Genomic DNA, 22,960 nt, shown 5'->3' with positions numbered 1-22,960 from the left:
TAACAGCTCCATTTCAATTCCTGAGTGTATGACCTAGACACACCCTGACTCAGGGCCTCCCCCCTCTCCCCAGCATGCACAAGAACAATGCCTGGTAAGTAATCTTACCTTGGGTTACCAATGAAGATGTTGAAGCACAGAAAAGTTAAGAGATACTGCCAAGGTCGTACAGCTAGCACACTGGGAAGCAAGATTTCAAAGCAGTTGACATCCTATTTAGCCTGTTTGAACCCACAGCTTGTGATAGGTACTGACCTTGGCCTGCTAATGGGAATGAGGCCTCAGAGGCCCCATCTTCTGCTAGTTAACTGGGCTGACTCACACACTATGTTACAGGGCCAGTAACAGGTAAAGCTTTACAAATGCTACCTTCTGAAGCGTTCTTTCTCCTATTTTAAAGAATGAGATTTGGGTAATTTGTTGAATTTTGGTACTCTTCAGTAGACTCCAAAATTAAGTAAAAATCTGTTTTAAATTATAGTTTGTTAATGATCGCATGTGCCCACAGAGCCTTTGCATTCTCCATTGGTTCAGAGCACGATTTCTATGTGTTTGTGTTTCCTTGCTGCATTCCCGTGGCAGTGGACACCATAGTTCCCTGTGTGCTCCTCTTCTGTGATGCACACACAGTTTACATGGCAGAGCATGCAATGCTGGTAATCGTGCTAGGAATACATTGCAGTACAAGGTCTCCTCAACCAGAGCTGACTTCTTATTTTGTGCAGTTTCTTGAGGTAGGAATACTTGGATGACAGCCACACTTTATATCCAGTCTGCCTCCTGTGCCGAGGTTCTAACACTAGCCAGCTGTGTGACCCGGGGCTAATTATTTGTGCATCCCTGGCTTCCTCATCTATCCATCTGTGATAGTGGGATGGTGGGGGCATCGGGGGTCTGTCCCTGTGCGGATGAATGAATAGATGCGCCTCATGCTTGGGATAACTGGATCTGGCCCACTGGCACCTGCAAATGTGGGCTCTTGGTACTGGTACCCATCCACAGACCTGGCATTTGAAAACCACTTTTCTTTTCTTTCTTAACAAAAGAAAAAACAGCGCATCATTATCTCCCTCAACCCCTACTTTCAAAAGGCCACTTCTGCTTTTCTTATTTCTTCTTGGAATCGACACTCAGCACTTCTGGCGAAGGTGAGAACATAGCAAGCCTTTGTGTGAACATTTAGAGGAGGCATGAAGCCTGCATGGCAGCCCACTCTGCAATTAGCTGCGCATTCTGCAATTAGTTACACTGCCATGCATTCTGCCATAAGCCCTATTCTGCAGGCCTGTTGTCCGACCAGGTTGCGAAGTTTGGACTGGTGCAACTGATAAACTGTCCCCTCTCCCTGTCCTACCAGACAAGCCTTTGGGTGTCATTCTACATTGTATAGGAACCCTACCTACTGATAACTGATCCTTTACTTTTCGCTGTCGCTTTTAAGAACCTTTCTCCACAAGGCAGCCAGAGGGATGTTTTTGTACATCAGATATGACGTCTCAGCTTTATCCTTCCTAGTCTTCCTACTGCACTAAGAATTGAACCCCAGGCAACCCTGTGGACTGCAGGCCTTACGCACATTGAGTTCCTAGGTCTACTTCACTGCTTTTCAACACATCACACCTTCTCTGAGAGCAGGCACTTGATCTTTGTGTGAAGAATCCCTCTGTCTGCAGCATCCTTTGCTGGCCTGTGGTCTCAACATGAGCTGGAGCTCCCTACGAGAGGCCTGCTTTGACAACTCTGCCTCAAATAGCAGGCCCCTCTTTCACCGCCAGTGTCAACAGTGCAGAACAAAATGCCTTCTCTAAGGGATCCTGGCCCTACGCTAAATTCCATCTACCTTAGTTCTCTGTCTGCCCTGTCTCTGGACTGTTTATCCCTAGCTAGGCTCTTTATTTCAGATTCCTCAAGACGGAAATAAAGGCATGGTCTGAAGTCTCTTTGGGTGGGCTGTAGAGATGGCCTGGAGCTTCTCAGCACCCATGTCAGGAGGCTCATACCTGTCTGGAATTTCAGCTCCAGGGACATGTCTGTAGTTTCAGCAGCTTAAAGCGTGTGAGTTTTGCAAAGGTACCTGGAATTTGGGTCCACAGGCAGGATCCTAGGGTTGAGGAGATTATCAACTAGTGAGGAGTGACTAGCAAGTACTTAGTCTCCCCGGAGTATCATTTGGGTTCAGATAGGGGGAGAATGAATATCCTAAGGGGCACTGGAGAGATACCATCAGTTGCTGATCATTGAGAGGTACATAAAGGTAAAAATACAGGTTTCAGAGATGGCCTGCCCACCTCTACCTGTTACCTGCTGTGTGACCTGAGTAAGTCACTTCTCTGGGTTTCAGATCCCTAAGAGTTAATTTACTTTCAAGGTCTCTGCTGATTGGAGAGGTCATCTTAAGGACTCCATATACACTAATTATTATAACCATTATCAACTGACTGTGGCCAGAGGCATGGAATGCGCCTTTCCCATTGCCATGCATGAGCATGGGATGGGCACTCGGGGTTTTCCAATAACTTCTTCTCAGTCCCCAGTTTAGAGCTGGGTCAACAATCTACAGAACCTCTTACCTCAGAGGTACTCAGTCAGGACACTGTGCCTCAGCAAGATCTCCTAGCAATCCTGCTCTGCCAAGTTTTCCAAACATAGTACAGCATAGTTGTCCTGAGCCTGTCTGACCCCATATGCCACAGGAGGGAGAAGACATGTTTGAAGCACAGAGCGACAAGATAGGTCTGTGCTTGGCCCTGCAGCTTTTGAGGCAGGAAGGGATAGCAGGATTTGGCTCCACCGGGTCATGGGGTGAGAACTGAATCTCACTTGCCTGCAGAAGCAGGGAAGTGCTTCAGTCAAATTGTACTGGAGGAAGTTCAACATGGTGACCGTTGTGGGGGGCACTGAGAGAGAAGAGCAAGAGTGCGGGGCAGGAGTTCTGAAATGTCCTCTCAGGGGAAATGAGTCCTAGAGGTAAATGAGGCAGAAGGAACCAGGCTAGGGTGTTATGAGAAAGTAACTCAGGGCCTCAGGACTAGACATTGGGGAGGGAGAAACCAGAATGCCCTGAGACTGGGCTTGGAACTTAAGCCATTCTTCACGACCCGTTCTGGCTGTCGTCTCTCATGGTTGGCTTTCCCCAGTCTGCTCAGAGAAGAGATGTATCTTGTTCTCCAAGCAAAACTTTCTTCTCACTTATTCAACACATACTTGAGACTATTGCCTGCCCCAGAGTCTGTGGACAAGATGTGTCACAGGTTCTAAGGAATGTGTTTGCCTGCCTTTGTCTAATGTCTCTTTCTAGCAGCCTGTTCGATTGCAAACTCCTCAGTTCACCAGATCCCTCACGATGAGCCGTTCTGCACAGCAGTTCTCAGCCCATCTTTTAGGTGCAGAAAGTTTTAATTTAAAATATAATTCCATTTTCTTTTAAAGCATCAGTCTATGACTTTAAAAAAAAAAAGGCAATAGGGTCCTTTTAAAAACTAGTTGCCCGTGAAATCTCAATCTCCAAAACAGAATAATGACAGTTGCCTTTGCTTAAAAGAAAGACTGAGCCCCAGGTACTTCTTTTTCATGTATCTCTAATTTCACTATCTACAGATCCCTTAGAGCACATTAAGCAATCTTGAAAGCATTGTTTTAAAACAAACATACTCCTTGCACCGCCGACTTCCTAATAGAACAATCAAATGCATCTTTTAAATGACGAGGGCATTTTATCAGAATCTTTGTTATAATAAGATTGAGTTGGTCCAGATCACTTGCATTGACAGGGGCAGGGGTCGAATTAATGTAAGTGGGCAAAGCCGTGGCTTTATTGGCATGTGCCGCTTGGCAGGCTTAAGAGTGCTGGCTACAGGCCAAGTTTTAGCCAGGTGCTAATGCGACTTTTCGGAGTCATTCTCCCCAGTCATTGATTGCTTCCAGCTTTGCCTGCGAACTATTAGCCCTGTTGATTCCTGCCATGGATGCTTTATCCTTGTAACAAATACATTGAATTTTGGTGGTTCTAAGGTACAGTCCTTACAAGTCTTGATCCCCAAAGACCAGAGTTCCTTCTCTTCAGGAGTCATAGAAGAATTTTGTTGGTACTTCTTGGGTCACGTGTTGTCCTAGTTTTATTTCAGTAGCTGTGGTCAAACACTATGACCAAAGGCAACTTGGGGAGGAAAGGATTTATTTCACATTACAGCGTCCATCATGAAGCCAAACCAGGGCAGGAATGCGAGGCAGGAACCTGGAGGCAGGAATTGAAGCGGAGACTAGGGAGGAATACTGTTTGCTGGCTTGCTCTCCATGGCTTGCTCAGCCTGTTTCCTTAAACCATCCAGGACCATCTGCCCAGGGATGGCACAGCCTCCAGGGGGCTTGGCCCTCCCGCATCACTCATCAATCAAGAAAATGCCCTATGGACTTGTGTCAGGTTGGCAAAAGGTAAACCAGGACACATGTCAATCCCTAAGGCCAGTGGACATTCAGAAGTCATTGTGATGGATAGTTCCTCCACAATCCTGCCTGTGGTCCCAAGTGAGACGGCTCTCCAAATACGCAGAAAAGGTGTTGGGAAGAAGAAAGCGCCAGATGTCTCCTGCAGCACCACAGGCTCTTTAGAAAAAATAGTTTCCACGTTCATACTGTATGCTGAGCGTTGTTGCAGAGATCAAAGACGAAAACACAGAATGGCACCTAGGACTAACTGGTCACGAGGTGCCTGAATTTAACTTGATGTGATGAGGTGAACCCAGCAGAATTCACTGAGAGTCTGAAAGAAATAACACTGGCTGAACAAAGGAGCCATTCGTTTTTCCTGGGGAAATCAGGTATGGCTTATTTGGAGGCAACATTTGATGGTGTTTCCATGGCAGAGGGGAAAAGAGCTTTTCAGGGAGAAAAAAAGTAAATTATGGGAAGGCCTGGAGACATGTACTGAGATGGGGTGTCAGAGAAACGTGGACCCACAGACGGAGCAACTGGAGTAACTCCTTCCTCAATTCACCCACACTCCTTCCTAGGAGACATCAGCATCTCTCAGAGTCATCACAGTCTGGGGAGCTGGTGTGCACACAGGGAGTTCTGTTAGGTTTCACCATCCCAAGAGCTGGCCTACTCAAGCTATACCTGCAAGGTCCTCCAGATAACTCTGGCTCAAACCTTCCTGATCCCCCGAAGCACCCTTGTCCTGAGTATAACTTGCCCTTTCTCTCTGATCACAGCCCCAACCCATCCTCCCTGCCCTCATCTTTTCTTTCCCCTCCCCCACTCCATGTCTCTGGGCAACTCATCCCTACCTTTCGGCTTCCTTAGGAGGAAGACCACGGCTTTGTAAAGACCACCAGCCAATCCATCCGCTCTTCTACTCTTAGAATTTTGTCGGCAACCCAAACAATCATGTGACAGTTCAAGAGTTTGTAGGAAATGTCCTCTATGCAGGCTCCACCCACAGAGACAGTCACTTCTCAAGTAGGGGTTAGAGCCCTTTGTAAAGCATTCCGTACTAGCATCAGTATGCAGCCAGCAGAGGACAGACTCCACTGGCTAGGCAGGCTCAGGGAGCCTTTGGGCTTTGGGCCCTCCTCACAGAAGCTTGTCTGTAGCCGCTCTGACTAAAGGTGTGCCCTGTTTTGCATACTGCCCAGGCAGAAGTCTAGTGCCTTGATAATCACCAAGACTCCACTGTGCTCAGGGTTAATGGCACATTCCCAGGCTTGTTAGACTGTTGTCTTGTTCTCAAAAAATTATGTTTTAGCCTTCTGGACATCTAATTTTGCAAATCAGTGTCGGGTACAGAAAGGAGCCTGTCACTTGAGCAGCACATTCAGTAATTTTAAAGGTCAAAGCCTCGCATGGAAATGAGCTTTCAGCCATTGAAGTACATTGATTTAAACACACACAACAGAAAATGTGTACTTATGGTGCAGGGCTATTTATGCATATATAAATTAGCCCATTAGATGTACTGATAACCAATATCTCAAGCACTTACTCGCTGATCATCAGGGCAGCGCAGTAGAAAAACACTGATAAGTGCAGAAACAGGCTTCATTTTAAGGACATCCCAATAATAGCTCTCAATAATAGAGTGTCTGCTTATGACAGATATTCTGTGGCTGGGTAGTTTATCCCAAATCCACATGACAATCTTGCACAGTAGGAAATTCAAGCTCAGCAAGGGAAGGGACGACATCCAGGACATCCCAGAGAGGAGAAGAGACCCCTATGACAGACCCTGGGAGTTCAGACACCCTCAGCAGCAGACCCTGCTTTAACGCCCAAGTACAGAAAGGGCAGCTGTGTGGGGCAGGCTGCCAGGAGCAGGCTGCCCACAATGAAGTCGAGAATCTATTCATATCTGTGACCCACAAGGAGGATTCTTTCCTTTGCAAAGAATGTGTTAATTCCAGAAGTGATGTAGGATAACTGGGGTTAAATTATATTTGGGCACCTATTAGTTCAGATTCATTTTCTTGTTTTTGTATGGTCTGGTTGGGTGACATCGTATAGGAAGTAAAAGATAAGTAATAAGCATTGAAGAGCTGCCCATGTGTATGTCATGGTCACTCTAGATCCTCAGTCACTCTGGCCGGAGGATTACAGAGAGCTTTGTTGTTGTTGTTGTTGTTGTTGTTGTTGCTGTTTTGTTTCCCTTCACACCGCCAAATGGTGTGTCTCTGAACTGTTTGGGATCTGAAAGTAAAACCGACCCAGCTAGCGGGAATGTCTGTCTTGATAAATCGGGAACAAAAAGACCAAAACGAATGGCTTCCACAATGGAAGGTGCCCTGGGAAATAAACTATAGAACAGAGGGACTGGGGGCTTGTTTACTATGACTCTGTGTATCCATTTGATGGGAAGTATAAATAGGTTTCTTTCCACAAAGGACCCGGGGAGCAGCGAATGGGGGAATAATTGACTTGTCTTGGTATGTTTGTGAATGTGCATTTTTATCTGATGGTAAATATGCTGTTGGCCTTTGAGTCAGTCACCCACCATAAAATTTCCTCAGCCTCTTCTGCACCAAGATAACGTACCCATCCCCCACCCCCAAGAAAACATTTCAAATTAGCATTAATCATCCAGTGTCTTGGTTTGGGCCCTACGGTGAAAGCCACCTACTGCCGCTGAATGGCATTCAGCGGGCAAGAAGTGATTTGCAATATAATTTAAATGAAGAGTTGGTTTCCTTTCCCATTCAGAACACACCAGTATGGAAAACTGATTGTCAGACATTCTGGCGATGTGCATCAACTTGGCTATTCACTCAGAAAATGAAGTTTCCTGAGACACCGGTACATTTAATTTGGTTTTTTTTCCTCTCCCTGTGAAGTTAACTTCAGCTTGTTAAATACAATGACTATCCAAGGCACAGAGAAACCAACACTATTAATTTTAATGCTTATAATGTAATGGAAGGAGATTATATTCATTTGGAATTTTTTTCCCTTTTTAATAGAATGTTTACTTGCCCCGCGTCTTTTGAGTTAATTATTGCTTTCTCTCCATAATGCGCTGCTTATTTCTGAGCCGCCAAACACTGTCTCTGTCAATGTCCTGAGTTTAAGAATTGGTGGTGAATCTAGCATTTCAGAATGGTTATTGCTAAAGCTTCAATAGCTTGGCAGCGCGGTGTGGGGATGTATGGCTGACAGGAGTACAGCTGGTCCCTCACAGAGCCCAGCCATCTATTTTTATAAAGTATTTCACTTTCGTACAGTTTCTTTCCTGTGCTTTGATTGTCAGATTGAATGACTTTTCCGAGAATTATCTAGTCATGAGTTATGATTTGGTGGCTTTTCCTCTTTGCTCACTCGCTTCTCTATTTTTAGTTCACTGGCTCACTCGGTTAATAGACATTTAGTGCCATCCACTTATGTCAGTGCTGTGTGAAGTGTCAGGGATGGATGATTAAGACAAGTCTCCCATCTCAGGGAACTTGGTGTTGAGTAAGAATTAAGACAAGGAGCTATAACACATGGGGCATCAGTGCAAAAGAATTGAGCATTTAAGATAATGCCAGGGATGGTGGCGCACATCTACTCCCAGTCCTCAGGAGGCAGGCACGGGCAGATCTCTGTGAGTTTGAGGACAACTTGGTCTACAGAGTGAATTCCAGGTCAGTCATGGCTGTATAGTAACATAGTAAGACCCTCTTACAAAAACAACAACAAAAATTAAAAGACAATGGAGGTCACAAGGGGGCAAGGCTCTCTGGAAAAGGGACCGCCAAGCATGGATCTGTTGCGGCTGAGTTTTGGAGTTCTAGGCCTTGGCTTCCTTGTGCTCATAGTGGAAAGGTGGTAATAGCGGAAGAAGGTATTTCAGGCCGAGGCTTTAACATGTGCAAGCTGAAAGGAAAAGCTGTTAGAAACTTTGACCTACTGTGTGCTCACATCTCAGCAAAGCCATACACAGTTGAAAATGCATTCAACTCACCCTTTTACGGAACACCATGCTTTGGATATTCAGTGCCCTGTAGATTGTAGGTTGTTCTTCCGATCCCATGTTTGATTGGAGCCTACAGTTCACTGCCACGACCCAGCATGGAAGAGAGTACGTTTGCACACTTGTCAACCTGGGGAAACAGCAGATTTCAAAAAGTGTGCCTTCTATGCAATCTACATCGCTTTCAGTCACTGCGGAGTCCAAATGTTATGACTGAGACAATCACACCTGTATTTTCTTTTTTTTTTTTTTAAAATATAGTGATGTGGGCTGACCACTCACCAAGATCCCCATCAGTCTGGCGCTGTCTTAGATTCTCTGATCTATAATCTGAACCTTCTGATGTCATTTGGAAGCAGGCATCATGAGCATCCCCTTTCATAACGGAAACTCACGCAAAGTTGGGTAATGTATGAAAGCGCAGAGGCACTGGACTTGGTATCAATGGGAACTCAATTTCTTTTACTCCGAAGTCTACCATTTTAAACATCAGGCTCAGAGTCTATTGTCAAGAGCCTTCAGTCCAGTCCAGGCACACAGATAAGATGTGCAATTCATGACAGTCCTGTATGCCTGTGTCTAGACACGACAACAGCACATACAATATGTGGAAAAGATCAGGAGAGATGCAAAGTACACGCAGTACTGAGAACAGTGCCTGGTACACAGGTAAGCTTATGCTAACTGCTGGCATTGTGGCAATTAACCTTTCAATAGTGGAAGCACCCAGCGGCAGTAGGGAACTCAGAGATAGCGGAGGGTACATCTGAGGTCAATGGCTAAGGAATCTTGTTGAGTTAGTGGCAGGTAGTGTAGACTTGAATGGCTTCAGGGAAGAATCCAAAGAGAGATTTGGGGAAACAAAATGATTATTGCAGTCAAAAGAATAGGATGCAGAAAGGTAAGCTGACTGAAGAATTCCATCATGTTTAATAAAAGCAAATAGACCAATTTGATTGAAGTGAGATATCTATAAAGAACAAATGAGACCAAGCGAAGAGACAGGAGCTCTTTGCACATCGTGTTGCCTGCTGAATGGAAGGCACTATTCATATTTAGTTGTCATAAAATTTTTCCTGAGGTTCTCAGGTCACTTTTGCATTGACATAACAAGGTTCAGAGAACTTAGGCAACTTTATAAGGTCCCCAAGGTAAAGAACAGTAGACCATGGGCTGGGAACTAGAACCAGGTTCTTTTGATTACATCACCGTTTCATTTTTGTATCTCATCTTTTCCATTTATTGTCAATATTTATAGAATCCTTTTTTCGGATGAAATATGAAGAAAAAAGTGAGAAAAATGTGTTAATGTGTTGACATGTTCTTCTTTGGGCTTTGGTTATCATTCCACTTCTCCTAATATTTCAAAATTTTCTTTCATCAAGATGTCAAGAACTAGCTTTTTGTTTGACTTCTTATACATCCCCCTCCCCTGTGTTTTCTCTCCATGTGTACCTGTTAGGACACACATCATCAAAAATACACCATCACGTGGAGTAAAAACTGACAGTTAAGACACTTGACTTTGAATAAGGACCTCGGGTACTCTGGCTAGAATCTTCACTCTTCCCTTAAAAGCTGTGGTCACAAACATATAAGTTATGTTTGTTTCTGTCTCTCTATCTGTGTAATAACCATAGTAACCCTCCCAGTGGCTTACTATTAATTAACAAATAGATTAATATATGTTAGGACTGCAACCTGCACTTAAAACACTTCTATCACTCATGAACTAGCAGCATAAGTATTGTCATAATTGCGCTTTCTATCTCCTGTCTTTCCACAAACGGAGTTCGGATCTGGTTGTTGGTGAGTGTGGCCCAGTCTTCCCCAATTTGCTGAAGAGAGCACACAGTTACAGCCATTGTAGATGTTCATTTGGCAACATCTGTCAAGATTTAAAACATACATTTAAAATATGGTTTACTGTTATTCTTAAATTATTATTGTTTGTACATGTGTATGTGAGGGTAGGCTCCCGCAGAGTTTGGAAAAGGGTATTGAATGCCATGGATCTGGAGTTGCATGTGATTGTGGCCCCCATCTCACTGCTGGAAACTAAACCCAGGTCTTCTGCAAGAGCATTCGCACTCTTCACTGAGGAGTCCTCTCTCCCTCCCCAAATATACACCTGCTTTAACCTTTGCTTCCAATGTATTTACTCCCACAGATAGACTCATGGAGTGAAGAATGTACAGCGTGTAGCTTTGGGGGTTTGGGCTTGTGTGTGTATCATCCAGTCTAAAATATTGAAACAGACTTTGAGGAACATTTGAGGTTCCGTGTGTTTTCCACATGGCCCAGTCCTCTGCTAAGGCTCAGAACCATACATACTTTGGACAACAGGCCTCCTCCCTCCCCAACCATTTAATACAAACTCCATTGTTGGGACCCTCTCAACTCAACCCTGGTCCTCTCTTTTCCTGTAGTCTGCTCTCCAAACTGACGTGGGCTTCTTTCATTGCAGCTGCTCCCTGCCTCTTCTCCATGATTCCTGACTTGTGGGCCTGGAAGTCTCAGAAGAGCTTCATTGAATTCCCTTCCATCCAGATCCTGGGGACTCATCTCCCCTAGCATCGCCCCTGTGCTGCCTGGACACACTGACTGGACCAATTGTTAGGATACTTGTGAGTCCAATACTTGGTTCTTTCATAAAAATATTTCAAGTCACCCCTTAGCCCCCGTGACTCTCTGATTTTGTGTTTCTCTGCTCTCTCCCTTTCTGGAGCTCGCTGTCGGCTCCAGAGGGAACACATCAGGACCCTCATTTGTTTAATCGCTGACTATGGACTAAGGTGGTAGGCAGCAGGGACCAAGAACCACAAGGTGCATGCTTTTGTCCTTGCATGTGGTTCCATTCAAGTTGCTTGTCTCTCACTTAGACTGGGAACTAAATGGATTAGAATAAAACCAATTTGAGGGGGAAAGGAAATGTTCACAGGAATAGGAATAGAAAGTCCTACTATCTTGGCTGCCTAAGATCTCTAGTCCTCACCAAGGAATTTAAAAAGTAATGTTTCTTATCATAAGGGACAGAAATACGCTGCTTTCTGCATCAGTAGATATGAAGATTAAAAGGTCTGACCGTATTAAACAATTTCGCACAGCACCAGGCACTCTGGGCAGCGCTCTTGGCCTTATTACCCTGCTTCGTGTGGCTATTTCAGGCCCAATTTAAGAATACAATGCAGCCTGGCTTTGCAAATTGACATCCTTTAATTTAAGCTGTCTTGTGGGAGAATTAAGAAATTATGGAACAATTATTCCCCCTCAGTTGAAAGCTGGATGACATCCTGAGATTCTTGTACATTAGCCATTTGAATTGATTAAGTCACGTAATTGAATTACACCTTTGCCCCCATAATATCTCGTGGCAGATATGTTGGTGTTTCCTGTTGGGGAAATGCTCTCATAAAAATAGAACAGGGGCTGGGGTTGCAGATTGACCTGGGCGGCAAAGAAAAGCTCAGAGCAGGTGGGGGCACAATGAGGCTCGTGGAGGTGGCAGATTGAAAGAGGCTGCATCTGTCTGGCATCACAGTGGATATTTATTCACAGATGAAACTGTGGCATTGAGTGAGTCCACCCTTCCCAGCTCTTCTTCATCGTCATCCTTGAGCACTTAGCTTGGGGGTGTGCCGCTCATTTCAAAGCTTTGGCCAACATTACCCAGGAACAAAATGCTGAATTTGGGGTGCTCTCCTTTGTCCTCCATGTTTCTTCACAATTCTTCATCAAAGGTACCTACTAGGAAGTTGACAAGCCGCCTTCCCCAGGCAATAAAGCCAAGCTGGAAGCCATTCCCAGCTGATCTAGAGAGTGAGGGAGGGCACGTACTATTTGCTGCCTGATGTTTAAGCCGGACTTGGACGTATAGTTGTTTTGCCTTCTGAAATAATTTCTTTTCTAGCCTAGCCTGGAAAGAGGCAGCCAATTTTTAAAGCATCACCCATAAATAGGAGTGTTTGCACTACCTGCGTCTTTAGAGGATTGTATTTATTAAATCCAATTTATTTATTTATCTTGTTCAGAGAGTTGCATTCATTAAACCCAACTCTCCAAGTCATAGATACGTATTATATATAAAAGCTAGGCAGTGGTTAATAGAGAAAAAGTAGTCAAAATGTACTCCTATTTTTTTTTTAAGCGGGGCTTGATAAAGTAGAGGGGAAATGCCCTGGTCTGAAAGAAGAAAGCAGACCAGTAGGGAAGGATAGGGGAAGGAGAAGGGTAGACGGCTGTGATAGATACATGACACGTGGTTGTTTGGGATATCACAGGGAATCCTATACATCTGTGCAATTAGTATGTGCTAATAGTTATGATAAGAAAAACAAGCTGAAAACAGTTAAGTTGAGCATTATATATTTTTTTAACCTGAAGACTGGAGAGATCTGTGCAGGTGTAGCCCTGTTGACAGGAAGTGCAGGGAGGAGGCAGTGGACTTTCCATTTCATTCCTCTCTGAAGTCTGTGTTTCCCTGGCTGCCCCTGCCCCCCTCACCCTTTCCCACAACATCCATTTGGAACCCAGCGGAGAAGAAACCTCTTAGATTCTCATCCGATGGTCAAGCTGGCTATGGGCCTTTCACTGGCAAACTCCTGTGAAGGAGAAAGGTTTAAAACCTGGCTCTGCTGCACCCCGCCCCCACCCCGACTTCCAGCTCGCTGCCACACTGCGCGGCATTCTGGGGCTTCGAATTCTTTGTCTGTTCTGTGTGGCAGGAGAATCGCTCACTCTTTTTAAAAGCCCTTTACCTTTTTCTTTGCCTTTATCAAAGAACACTCTCGGAGCTTTAAAACCCAACCGCAGCTATCCTCCTGACTATTTCTGGGTGGAAGGGATTAATCAAGTCTGTCAAACACTGAGCAGTAAAATCTTTAATATTTCTAAAAGGTTTAAAGCCTGCATATTTATCGCATGCATCATTGCAAATAATCTTTCTTTTATATATATATATAAAAAAACTAAAGATGCATGGTGAAATCGTGGGGCGATGAGCACAGTGGGTGAGAGGCTCATGCAGGACCTTGTTGCGATGCTGGAATGGAGACTTCAACTCCAGCCATTCTCTGGCATTACCTGGCTAGGAGCAACCCATCCACCCCTTTATGTGTTTACACTAAGGTTGATGCTGGAGTCTGAGCATTCTGGTGCCCAAGAGAAAAAGAGGAGGAATGCACAAGACACTAATTCCTGCTGAGTGCTTGCTATGTGTGAGGTATTGTATCTGCATGCCTAAGGGGATTGTTCCAGTTTTATTTTCAAACACCCTTTTGTCCTGGCATTATCTAGCTGATTTATAGATAAAGATAGCAAGGTCCCAAGAGGGAAGCAATTTTCGCAAGCTCCCATAAATGTCCATTTACAAACCTGGGATTTGACCCTGTGCTGGTCTAATTCTTTCATTCTGTGTGCACAGTATGTGCTTAGTCTAGAAAGGCAGCCACTCGTCTTAGTTCGGGTTTCTGTTGCTGTGATCTAACTCCATGACCGTAAGCACTCTTGAAGAGGAAGGGAGGAGCCAATTTCAATTTCAGTTTATAGCTCCTAGTCCATCACCTGGGGAAGTCAGGGCAAGAATTCAAGGCAGAAATCTGGAGGCAGGACCTAGAAGTACAGACCACACAACAGGGCTGCTGACAAGCTGTTTCCCATGGCTTGCCCAGCTTACTCTCATACACCACCCACGGCCACCAAGCCCAGGAGTGGCACCACACACAGTGAGCTGGGTTCTCCCTTCCCAATCCTCGATGCAGAAAACACCCCACAGGCTTGCCCACACGCCAGTCTGGTGAGGGATTTTCTCAATCTAGGCTTGCTCTTCTCAGGCAGATAACTCTAGCGAGTGTCAAGTCCATAGAGAACTAGCCAGTACACTACTCAAGTGTCGTCAAAGGCAGTTAGGGCTGAGACGTCTGAGGGCTTTTAAAGATTCATCATCGTTTTACAGACAGAGAGGCAGGATAGCTGCTGGACATGATTCTGAGACTCTGGGATGCTTAATCTAATAGTGGTGTAAGCAGTACTTAGAGCAGAGATTCACTCGTACTAATATGACAGACTTGTATTTTGTTATGTAGAAAGTAGTCTAATGTAAACCGCTATTAGCACTACTACCATTTGACAAATGGAGAAACTGAGACCCAAAGGCATAAGTTACGTCTAAGATATACAGCTAAAGCAACTTCATTGATGCTCAAACTCTGTTCCTCTTATTTGAGAACATTTTCACTGATATTCTATATATGTATATATGTTACGTGCATCTATATTCATACACATGAATGTATTCCCTATATAACGTGTATATATAATGTGCATATAATATATATTTATGTATATACATATAATGAATGTATTCCCTATATAGTATATATAATATATACATTTATGCATTCACATTATATGGGGAATCTATAGGGAATGTATAATATAATGTATATGTATATAATATATACACATTTATGTATTCACATTATATAGGGAATACATTCATGTATATGAATATAGATGCTCATGACAAACTGGTGGTAGCCAGAAGTCAACCTTGGATGTGCATCCTCATCTTCCAGTCTCTTTGGGGACAGTATATCTCTGTTGCTCTCTGTTGGCATGCCAGGCTATCTGGCTGACGAATCTAAGGATTCTCTTGCCTTCTCCTCCGATTCTGCTGCATGAGCACCTGGGTTTACAGATGTTGCCATTGTGCCCAGATTTTATGTAGGTTTTAGGGATTCAAAGCCTGGTCTTAATGCTTGTGTGACAATCTCTGTACCGAAGCTTCTCTCCCCTCTTCCACTAATATTTTAAAGTCATTTGTTAAATGCCTGAGAACTGAAAAAAATGAAAGAGCTGAAATTTTATTGGTAAGAAGTATATACTTTCTAGAGTGCTTTATCAGTTATGAAAATATACTGGATTGAAATTTTGATGTTTTGATTTGGAAATTTTTATAAACACTTTTCATTTAGAAAACATAAAAGAATTATGTATTATTTTACGAGTGTGTATACATAATCATGTTCAGCTTTACTGGCAAATAAAAGAAAGTTTTGAAGCTTAAAAAGACTTCAGAGACCTGTGCCTCTGGATTCCAGATTTGACAGCTGAGGTACCAACACTGACAGTGGTGTAGCCAAGTCCGTACAGCATCCTGTGACGGAAAGAAGGATTTCTTCCTTCTGATGAGATGGGTGATATAAAGCTAGGGAAGTTTTTGCAGGAAATGCAGAGGTTGATATCCAGAAAAGAAATGAGGATCTTAATCATTGGAAAATATTCAACAAGTAATATGAAAATGGGGGAAAGGAAGAACTGTATGGCACAATGACAGCTGACGACCCCTTGGGCAGGGGGCTCTTATGGAAGCTCAGGTCTGTTGTTTCAATAAAATTAAAATTAGTTGTATAATTGTATATGCTTAGCCTGCCACCATAGTGAGGTACGTACATGATTAGACTCCTGGGCAGTCAGGGTCTGACTTCTGTCTTCTCTATTTTGTGCCACCAGTTTGACGTGAGCAAACAACCGGAGGAAAGGCCCAAGGATAATTCTAGAAGATTTGCTATTCCAACCTTACCTTATCTATGTGTAGCCCTCTCTGTAGTGACCAAATCTACAGACGGAGTAAAGGATGAGAGGTGCAAGCGTGGCCTTCTCCTTCTAGGCTACCAGGAAGATAATGGGTCCTCTTCCAGAATTCTTTGGATGGGCAAGATATTTCTCCAGTTTATATTCTGCACATTGTAAATAGCATCCACAGGGGAAGAGAAGTGAATTCTTTGTGTGGCTGTGAGTTGCATCCTGCTGTGGAGGACTTGTACAGGCACTGGCCTTTTCCTGTGTGCATGTGTTCTATGACACGGGCTTGTTGTAGGAGAAAGCGCTCGCATGCACTAAGAGGCAGAGACCTAGGGCATGGTCTTCTTCAGACGGTGAAATGCATCTTAGGTGCTGCAAGTTGGCATTCAGAGTTCTTTGGGGGTTCCATTGATTCTCTCAGCACATACCAGTTTACTCCTGCACATAGACTTTCATGTTGGACCCTCACCTGGGCACAGTTCTACAGAGCACCACAGGTCTCTCAAAAGTCCTGCTGGCAGCAGAGGGCAAAAAGCTAAAAACATCAGCCGAGGCTCCTGGGTTTGGGGACCTGTGAGTGAATCAGAAACTGTTTGCAGTAGTTAGGAAGAGTAAAGTTGGCTTTCTTAATCGACAACCCTCCCCACTTTTAGCCTTAGCACAACTGTAGGGTATTGTTCCACTCAGTGCAGCCATTAGGAGAGCTGGGTTGTATTCCAGCCTTTCTTCTGTTACCCTCATCTTCTCACGTTCCTGAAGTCTTTGAAGAAGAGAACAGGAAGAGGAAAATCCCACTTGATGGGTTTGGAGGGGTTCTTACTGAACATGGTATGCTTCCCGTCTAATCGTATTCCATTGGCGGGAGGTTAGCCATAGAACCCACTTAACTGGGAAGGAGCAGCAAATTTAGTTTATCTATATGCCCAGAGAATGGGTAATAAAGATGCTCTCATTCCCTTAACTGATTCTTATTAAAATATACACAAACCTTCCTGGCCATGTCAAAGGGCCCCATCAGAAAGTGTATTCTGGGGTGGGAAGAAAGTTCTGCCGAGCATTTCACCAGCATAAAGTGTCCGGGGGAGTTTTCAGTGGTAATACAACTTTCCACCCCAGGATTCCTCTTCTAGTATTGCATCCTCAAAATAGATAGGGCAAAGATTTGTGAGCCAACACATTCATTTCTGTGAAGTTTCTCGGGAGTTTGAAAGTGAACAAGAAACAAACTTTCACAAACGAGAAAATGGTTGCAGTGTTTCCCCCTTTACGCAGGTAGTAATCAAATACAACTGATTTCCAAAGGCTCTTTAATGTAGTTAACGACATATGGACAGACGGGAGGAACGAGAACCTTGCCACAATCTTTTCCTTGCAAACATATGCTTAGGTGTGTCATCACAGACCCCTAATGAAGGCTAAAAACGGCATTAACATCTGACGGAATTTTTCCCAGAGTGGGAAAAGAATACCTTTCCATTATTCTCCACGTGTGTTTTCTTCTAAACTTGTATATCTTTTGTAAATATGAAGAGAAAGACAAGGGAGAGTGTGGGGCTTACCAGATAAATGGTTTACCTTCCAGGAATGAGGATCAGAGTTCAGATTCCCATATTTCACATAAAGTTGAGTGGATACAGTAGTCTGCCTGAAATCCCTGGCACGAAGCTGGCTTGTCAGATGAAGCAATGCACTAAGTTCCAGTTTCAGCAAGAGACGCTGCTTCAATATATAATGGATGGAACTGGTAAAGGAGCCACTCAGTGTCAACTTGGACCTTCTCTACACACAAATATACATGCCTCTTAACATGCATACACACACCCAAGCATACAATACACACATGCAATGTCAAAAAGCAATATAATTAAAAATTATGTTAGCAAAGTAGGAAGAATGGCTTTGGATGCCTGATTCACTGAGGAGACTTATCATCCCAAGCATCTCAGGATGTGATCAAGTAATGTCCTGCAACAATTGTATAAGAGAGAAGGGGAAACAGGAAGCTTGAGACCAGAGGACACCATGGAGGTCAAAGGTTACACAGAATATGATGCACATAACACTTTTCTTGGAAAGCACAAGTCTCAAGTTTAATTGCTTTTGATAGTTAGGACAATTACTGGCTGAGTGGTGCATGCTTATAATGCCAGCATTTGGAAGGCAAGTCCCAAGTTCAAGGAGATCCTCAGCTACTTAGCAAGTATACCGCTAGCCTGGGATACCTGAGACTCTGTCTCAAAAGTAAAAATTCTTGAGTAGGTCACTGATTCAAAAACTCAAGAAAGCAGCAATGGGTTCAAATCTTGAATTTCTGTCTACTGATTGTGGGGCTTTTGCTAGATAACATCACTGCTTTGAATGTTTTTGTAAAAGTAGAAATGATACCTTTCGGGTATATGATTAGGGTTGCACTAAATATAATAATATCTTCAAATCTGTGATTCCCATGCTTTTGTATAGATGAATATCTATGCACATATATCTTTATATTTGTGCGTATATATTTGTGGAAATACCATACATATCCATCTGGGAACCTGTAACTAAACTCAGAGGGGTGCCCTTTGGGATAAAAGCCCCTTTCTTATTTCAATTCTTTCGGTCCTCTGCACGCTTTTTCCCTCATCCCCTGCCCTTCTTTCCCCCAGACTCCACCTGGAGTTTTATTTGAAGGAGACAATTCCTGGAACGCCCACCTGTAATGTGGAGAGTTACTCCTGGGACCCCTCCCCATCTCCTTTTCTGTAAGCTTTCAGTTTCATATGGGCAGCCCAGGCCCACTCTACCCACTGTTTGTGTGCCAGCTCTGAGATAGCAGGTGTGTCCTTGCCTAAAGGTTTTAAGAGTGACATTCAGAAGCAAAACAATTCTGGGTTAGCATTGGGCATGGGTAGTTCAGGAGTTCTTGGGCTCTGACACTTCCCAGTGCTGCTGCAAATCAGGATGAAAGACAAGCATGGCACCCAAACTCACCACAGAGCATCGCAGCAGTCCACGAATAAGGAGCACACATGTGGAGTATTGGACACCAGGCTCTTACACCCAGGGATTATCTTGGCTTCATGCTTCTTTCAACAATGAACTTTATTTTCCTATTTTTTCCTCCTGGACATATCTGTATTTATACAGCTGCTCAACTGGATGGAGAAGGTGCTATCTCTGTATTATTTGGGTTGTCTGCACTCTTCCTCCTGCACAGAGGGAAGGGGTCGGGCTGGCTGAGAATCGTTGAGGGTCCTTGAACATCCTGCCTCCAGGCCTTCAGCATCGTTAGAATTGTGCTCAGTAACGTCTAAGAGAAAATATGCAAGGAAATAGCTCATTTGCAACTTAGAACTTTCTCGAATCCTAGCCTAGTCTCCAATTTATGCTGCCAAGAATCCTATTGCTGATTATGCTGGATGCCCTATAAATTAATGAGAACTGGACTTAGAGGTGACAACGATCGCTGAGCCTGTGGAGCAGAAAATGCAACACTAATACATATGTTTCAGAAATGCCCCTTTGTCTATATATTTGGAGGAGAAAGTGCTGATGAGGATCAATTTCATATTGACTTTAAATTTTTCAATTGACCCAGAGCTCTTTTTATTAAGTAATGCACAAGAGAACGGTTCATCCCGAGCCCACTTGATGGCTAGGAGACTTCTCTTCAGAATCCAGTAAGCGGAATAGAATTTGAAATGCAATTCATCCATGTATTCTTTTATTCATTCTTTAATAAATATTTATTGAGCAGCTGCTATGGGCTTAATTCTAGAAAAGAAGCTAGAATATGGGTAAGACCCAATATGCCCTCAAGGAATCTAATCTCTAATGAGATTGACAGACACATGAGCACACAGTGCTGCTCGGAGCAGGTACCTCACTCAGATTAGTGAGGTGAGGAAGGGGGGGTGAGAAAGTACTGAGGAAGGACTCACAAAGAATGTTCTGGGCACTTGACACACGCTAGCTCTTGTTGAATGAATGAATAAATGACTAGATGAATGAATGATATGGCCCTTGAGTTGGGTTTTGAAGCACCATAGGGATTAGTTAAGCAGGAAATAATGTTAAGGGCATTTTAGATTGAGGGAGCCTAATGTGTAAGACAAGATCTGGTATTTTAAATATAGCCAAGGGCATAAGAGGAGGCAGGAAGTAGCGCCAACTGTTCCAGAGAATCTGGAAGAATCTTGGGTGCTAATCCAGCAATTATGCAAATAGGCGTGTATCTAGAAGGCACAGTTCAAGGTCCTAGGGCTGCAGGGACCAGTATGGCTCTGCCATGATTGCTTCCTGTGGTTGGAACAGAGATGGGAAACTAGTACTCTTTGAACATTAACCTGGAAGGGCAGCCTGGTAAAGAACCCAAAGGCCTGCCCTCAGAAAGATGTGGTTGGAATTCTGTTTCACCACCCATCATCAACAGTACTTGATTCTGGAAGCTTGGATTCCCCTGCTGTGTCTTCAGCTGGACTGAGTGTTGGGCGATATGTTGTGTTTTCTCTTCTACGGTCTTCGTATGATTTTCTCAACTAACCTTTCCCACATACTTTCTCACTGTCTGGAGGCCTGCAAGTGGTGCTGTTCTGTTTTGTGTTTTAAGTCCTAAGCAAGTCTGGGCAAACATGAGCATCTCTCTCCTGAGCCCCTGCCTCTGGGACATCCTCCCAGTGCTGTGCATAGCAGGTTGGAATCTTGTTGGGCTCTCCTGGACTTGACTCAACGTCTGCAGCGGCTGGTTGATTTATGACCACTTGCTCCTCTGTTTGATCTTAGCACAGTCGGCTATGATGTAGCGGCTGCATTCCACTCACCTGCTGGTATCTTCATGTTTGGTCAATAGCTTGTTAACTACTCCGAGGACAGGGACTGCCCTTCCTGGCTAACATGGAGAGTGGTCTCTATGGTAACTGCATCCCATCAGAGATCGTGCTCATTCTTCAAGGTTTTCCTCATCTATTTCTCTCCGGCGACTTCTGAATAACCTGTACTGTGTGGAGCCCTGTCTCACCCTGCCAGGAAGCTAGCGCTGATTGAAAGCCTCACAGAGGAGCAGAACAAGACACACTGCTTTCTTCTGGCTTGCTCTGTGTTGCATTTGGGCCAGGCCTGCTGGGATTTGTCAACCCTCCTTTACCATCGCTCTTTGTGGCAGTCCCCAACCACTGCTCTTGGTCTCGCTCGGAAAGCGTTGCTGAGGTTTTCCCAGATCTCCCTGCTCATTAATACCTTGCAACAATTGCCTCTGAGTCCTGCCATTCTGTGGATGCCTTTTCCTCGTTGTCTGCCTTTGTTTAGTCTTTCTCTCATCTCCTCAGAACTGACTTTCATGCTTTCTGTTCTTCATCTGTGCCAAAGAAAGGCTGTCAAGGATACTCATGTATATTGCTCACATATAATACGGGGAAAACATCATTTGTATGAAATAGGACTCTAGAGTATTCGATCTGCTGATGACATCAGCAATAACACAGGTGGTAACAAACCCCATGTGGAGAGCTGTGCTCCAGGAACTGTGGTGAGCTCATTACATCTTTACACTGCCCTAGTAAGGAAGGTACTATTTTTGTGCCAATTTATAGATGAGGAAACTGAGACTGGAGAGTTTTGGGATGTGCCCTGGGGTTCTCACGGTTGAATGGCAAGTCTAGTACTCATACTCTGGTTCAAGAATATTACTGTGGTGATCTTGCAAATCTTACTCACTTTTTTGAAGAAGCAAAGAAGCTAAGGTATAGATAAATGACTATATATATATATATATATCACAATTCCATCTCTATACATTTATTGATATGAGTCTATAGAATGATGAACTGATACTTTTTATTATTCTCAATTTTCCCAGCCTACTAATGTGCTAAAGATCAACTGTAAAACTCCAACTCCTTCCAGTTTAGCTGATTTCAACAAACTTCTTTCACCTGGGCAGATTCAGCACCCAGTCTGCAGCTCTCCTAGGAAAACCCATTTCCCACATGTTGGGGGTCTCTAATGGATCCAGGCTTCACCTTCATAACTTCACACAATAACCTCTCTGGGCTTCCATGCAGGAACACCCCAGAACATGCCTGAAGCTACCAGGCTCTACTTCTTGATGGCATTGGAACTCGGCCCCTCTTTCAAGTACAATTGGCACAGCTATCTTGTCTTCTGGTTCCCTTCTTGGTTTAAGATTCCCTTTAATTCCTTTGATTATTTTTCACAATGTGGAAGTTTACCTGGGTGGGGTCTTGCCCTGAGGTCGTCATTACCTTTTTTTCCCCTATCTAACACCAGGCTTTACGTTATAAACCTTTTATCTCTCTGATCACTGGACTTAGCTCCATTTTTCATCAAACTGTGTGTTTTTTAGTTCTCTTTGTCCAGCTTTGGTGCAGGAGAATTGTCTGTATTCTGTCAGTCATGTTTTGAATAAATGCTGATTGGCCAGGCAGGAAGTATAGGTGGGTCAACCAGACAGGAAGTAGAAGTGGGGCGATGAGAACAGGAGTATTCTGGGAAGTAGGAAGCTCCCTCTGCAGTTCTGCCCAGATCACCAAAGATGCAAGATGTGAGCTGCCCCACTGAGAAAGGTACCAAGCCATGTGGCTAACATAGATAAGAATAATGGGCTAATATAAGCTACAAGAGCTAATAAATAGCCTGAACTAATAGGCCAATCAGTTTTTATAACTTATTGAGATCTCTGTGTGATTTTCTCTGAGACTAAATGGTTGGGGGATAGGGTGGGATAGAAACCCCAACGAGCCCAGCCCTCATGTTACACAGCTTGCACATTTTCATTGTAGATCTGAATAAGAGTGATTATTAATAACCACATGATATAGTCAATACTAGACATCTTAAAAATCTCCTCTACCAGTGAGATTAATTCAAAACTCTTTGACTTAGCCTTAGATGTTTTGTGGACAAGAGCAGACAGCACTTCTTTGCATTCTTTACAAGAAT

At 43.9% G+C, this 22,960-nt stretch overlaps 1 protein-coding gene across 3 annotated transcripts in view; it reads left to right on the top strand.

The window, feature by feature from the left end:
• Dab1 (DAB adaptor protein 1) overlaps nt 1–22,960 on the top strand; it is a 1,122,840-nt gene that overhangs the window by 322,115 nt on the left and 777,765 nt on the right. For all 3 annotated transcript variants that reach the window (XM_085686340.2, XM_085686342.2, XM_048453230.3), the window contains one exon: nt 10,905–11,064. The gene's annotated coding sequence lies outside the window, so the exon portion shown is untranslated. The remainder of the gene's footprint in view (nt 1–10,904; nt 11,065–22,960) is intronic.

Source organism: Myodes glareolus, chromosome 3, assembly GCF_982192425.1.
Source record: "Myodes glareolus chromosome 3, mMyoGla1.1, whole genome shotgun sequence".
Classification (NCBI taxonomy): domain Eukaryota; kingdom Metazoa; phylum Chordata; class Mammalia; order Rodentia; family Cricetidae; genus Myodes; species Myodes glareolus.
The sequence above is the reverse complement of the archived record's forward strand: the minus strand, read 5'-3'. Positions and strand labels throughout refer to the sequence as shown.